This window comes from Apteryx rowi, unplaced genomic scaffold, assembly GCF_003343035.1.
Source record: "Apteryx rowi isolate R43461 unplaced genomic scaffold, aptRow1 scaffold_1666, whole genome shotgun sequence".
NCBI lineage: Eukaryota > Metazoa > Chordata > Aves > Apterygiformes > Apterygidae > Apteryx > Apteryx rowi.
Genome location: NW_020447937.1, coordinates 13,601 through 17,801, shown reverse-complemented (window position 1 = coordinate 17,801; position 4,201 = coordinate 13,601). Strand labels below are relative to the sequence as shown.

The following is a 4,201-nucleotide window of genomic DNA, read 5'->3' as shown; positions in this document are numbered from 1 at the left end:
GTGTCCTGCATGGTGTTCCCTTCCTGGCAGTGAGAAGCCCCAATCCCCTTCCAACCTGTGAGGCTCCTGGCAATGCATTTCATCAGGGTGGGGAATGAGCTGACTCCCCTTTTAGGAGAGTCCGTCTTTAGGACCCTTGACTGCTTCTCGGGGCTGTGCTGTCAAGCTGCAAGTTGTCCTCCGGAAAAGCACAACTTCCCTGGAACATTTCTGTAAGATCTGAGAGTCCTTGGTCTGGTCTTGTGAGTCAGAAACCTTGTCACACTCTTCATCACTCTCTCCATCTCAGGGCTGAGAGCAAAGAATTTGGAAATCTTCACTGTGACACTGAACTCCTCTGCTCCCAGCTCAGTCCGGTGTCCAGTTTCTTTCTTAGAGGAATTTGTGAATGTGGTTGTCATTTTTTCTGAGTGAGGTGCAAGTGCAGGGCAGTGAGGGGCAAGACTTATGGACAGACCAGGTCCCGTGACCCCATACAAAGTCACAGCAAGTCCTTTTTTGCTCTTGGGATGCACAAGGGCTCATGCTGAGAGCAATTGAAATGCCAAAGATTTCTACCCCCTCAAAGAATGCTCCCACTGAGAGATGAAGGATTTAGATTTTGTGTCTAAAATACAAACATACATACATATATGTGTGTGTGTGTGTGTGTGTGTGTACACCATCATATATGTGTGTGTGTGTTTGTGTGTGTATATATGTATGTATGTATGTATGTATATTCTCAGAGTTGTCCACTGATCATTTTGCAGAGAAAAATGGGTTTCCAAATGTTGAACAGCCCTTCCACATACGCGGTGGACATAATCTGCTGCAGCATGTGTGCATCAGAGCTAGTCACTTCCCATTCTCTCTGCAGTGCCTGCAGGAAGGGCGCACATGCTAAACTGGCGTGACGGCAGGGTCTATCTCACTGGGACAGAGACATCTAGAAAGGGTCAGGTCACCCCCTGCCTTCCCTTGACTGTTTCTCTGCCTTGCTGGAGTGGCAGCTGGTGTGGCTGATTCAGATACAGACCCCTCTGTTCAAGAGGGCAAGGCTGGGGGAGATGAATCCCTCACAAAGGGTCTTCTCTTGCAGACACAGCTGCCACGGAAGCTCAGTTCAGCTCTCATCATGGGAAACAGAGAAACTTCCCACTGGTACCTGGACCACGTCCCCAGCTCCCAGCTCCCAATGCCCACCCCCAGGTATCCCACCACATAGCAGGGTCAGTTTGACACCTCCATTTACACCCCCCAGCAGAGCAGGAATGACTCCTCTGGAGCCCATGGGCGGAGGCCTCTGCTCCACATGGCACCCTCAGCCGGTGTAAACAGAGCTGCAGAAAGGGAGCTGAGTGAAGGTAAAGGGCAGAGGAAAGGTGGGGGTTTCTATGAGACACAGAGTGGGTTTCGCTCAGGGAAGCCTGCTCTAACTTGCCACTGTCTTTTCCTCCTTGGACAGTCCCCCTGTGCCCCAAGGAAGCAAATGTCCAACAGCAGCTCTTTCAACGAGTTCCTCCTCCTGGCATTTGGGCACACACGGGAGCTGCAGCTGTTGCACTTCCTGCTGTTCCTGGGCATCTACCTGGCTGCCCTCCTGGGCAACGGCCTCAWCATCACAGCYGTAGYCTGCGACCAYCACCTCCACACCCCCATGTACTTCTTCCTCCTCAACCTCTCCCTCCTCGACCTTGGCTACATCTCCACCACAGTCCCCAAATCCACGGCCAATTCCCTTTGGGGCACGAAAGCCATTTCCTACTTGGGATGTGCTGCCCAGGTCTTTTTCTCCTTTTTTTATTTACAGCAGCGTTTTATCTCCTCACTGTCATGGCCTATGACTGCTGTGTTGCCATCTGTAGACCTCTGCACTATGGGACCATCATGGGCCACAGTGCTTGTGTCAAAATGGCAGCAGCTGCCTGGGCCACTGGTTGTCTCCATGCTCTCCTGCACACTGCTAACACATTTTCAATACCACTCTGCCAAGGCAACGCAGTGGACCAGTTCTTCTGTGAAGTTCCCCAGATCCTCAAGCTCGCCTGCTCAGACTCCTACCTCAGGGAACTTGGGGTGCTTGTGGTTAGTCTTTGTTTAGGCCTTGGGTGTTTCATTTTCATTGTGCTGTCCTACGTGCAGATCTTCACTGCTGTGCTGAGGATCCCCTCTGAGCAGGGCCGAAACAAAGCCTTTTCCATGTGCCTCCCGCACCTGACCGTGGTCTCGCTGTTTGTCAGCACTGGTTTCTTTGCCTACATGAAGCCCCCCTCACCCTCCTCCTCAGTTCTGGATCTGGTGCTGGCCGTGCTGTACGTGGTGGTGCCTCCAACAGTGAACCCCCTCATCTACAGCATGAGGAACAAGGAGCTCAAGGAGGCACTGAAGAAACTGGTTCAGTTGGTGCTTTTTCAGCAGCAATAAGCTGCCCATCTCTCCTCACAAGTGATTTCCAACCGATCTCAGGCAACAGTTGTGGTTCGGACATTCTATCTGTGATAAGCGTGTTTGTACACAAATGTCTGAATACATCTTTCTTCTCTAGAGGCACAAACCCCATCTGTCTCACCCAGAGGGTTTGTGTAAATCTGCTGACCACTCTGTCAGAGCTGGCCTCCCAAGTAGCATCTCTGTAATAAAAGGAGATCTCTTCAGCATACTGCCTGAAGTTTGGGCTCTTCTTCCAATGTGGGAGCCAAGAATGCACTCAGGGAATTGCCCCCGAAAAGCCCCTGTTGCCATGCCTGAGTTTTCCATGGTGTAAGGGGGATGCACCCATGGAGTGATGTGTTAGGGTGCCCACTGTGTGCCCAGGGCCCCTGGGGAAGGTTAGTGGTCAAGAGGAGGGAGCTGCATAAAGATCCTCTCAGTTAGGAGAGAGAGGCAATGTGGGGGCTTGTATGAGAACTGCAACATTTGGGTGTTTCTTTGCTTGAAAAGTCTCTCCTAACTTCTCAATGTCTTTGCACAATCCCCCATGCCTGGAGATAGAAAAATGTCCAACAGCAGCTCCCTCAATGAGTTCCTCCTCCTGGCATTTGCAGACATGCGGGAGCTGCAGCTCTTGCACTTCTCGCTCTTCCTGGGCATCTACCTGGCTGCCCTTCTGAGCAATGGCCTCATCGTCACAGCCGTAGCCTGCGACCACCGCCTCCACACCCCCATGTACTTCTTCCTCCTCAACCTCTCTGTTCTGGACCTTGGCTCCATCTCCACCACTGTCCCCAAATCCATGGCCAATTCCCTCCGGAACACCAGGACAATTTCCTACTCAGGATGTGCTGCTCAAGTCTTCCTGCTTTTCTTCTTGTTAGGTGGAGAGTATTGTCTTCTCGCTGTCATGGCCTATGACCGCTTTGTTGCCATCTGCAACCCCCTGCACTACGGGACCCTCATGGGCAGCAGAGCCTGTGTCAAAATGGCAGCAGCTGCCTGGGCCACTGGTTTTCTCAGTGCTGTGCTGCACACTGCTAACACATTTTCCATACCACTCTGCCAAGGCAACAGAGTGGACCAGTTCTTCTGTGAAGTTCCCCAGATCCTCAAGCTCTCCTGCTCAGACTCCTAGCTCAGGGAAGCTGGGCTTATTGTGGTTAGTGCCTGTTTAGGCTTTGGGTGCTTTGTTTTTATTGTGCTGTCCTACATGCAGATCTTCACTGTTGTGCTGAGGATGCCCTCTGAGCAGGGACGACACAAAGCCTTTTCCATGTGCCTCCCTCACCTGGCTGTGTTCTCCCTGTTTGTCAGCACTGACCTGTTTGCCTACCTCAAGCCCCCCTCCATCTCCTCACCAGCTCTGGATATGGTGGTGGCTGTTCTCTATGCAGTGGTGCCTCCAACACTGAACCCTCTCATTTACAGCATGAGGAACAAGGAGCTGAAAGATGCCCTGAGGAAAGTGATTTCATGGACCTTTTTCAGAAGTGGTAACATTGCCATTGTTCTCCACAAATGACTCCCATTGTGTCCCGTACCAGGAGTGAGCTTTGTTTTTTCACTTTATTTTCATTCTTACTATTATTCCTGTTGTTATTATTAATTGTCACCATGTTGCTACACAAATGGTTGGATTCATTCCACCTTCACTGAGACTGCTCTGTCTCACCTGGTGCCCATATGAAGTTGTGTCCAACACTGGGTCAGAGGTGACCCCATCACAATATCTTTGTAATAAAGTAGGTTTTTCCAGGTGCAGTGCCTGAAGGCTGGGCTCTTCCTC

At 51.3% G+C, this 4,201-nt stretch overlaps 2 pseudogenes; both read left to right on the top strand.

The window, feature by feature from the left end:
• The first annotated feature begins 1,471 nt into the window (after positions 1–1,471).
• Positions 1,472–2,406, top strand: LOC112963282 (annotated as a pseudogene).
• Positions 2,407–2,977: 571 nt separating this feature from the next.
• Positions 2,978–3,937, top strand: LOC112963281 (annotated as a pseudogene).
• The last annotated feature ends 264 nt before the right edge of the window (positions 3,938–4,201 follow it).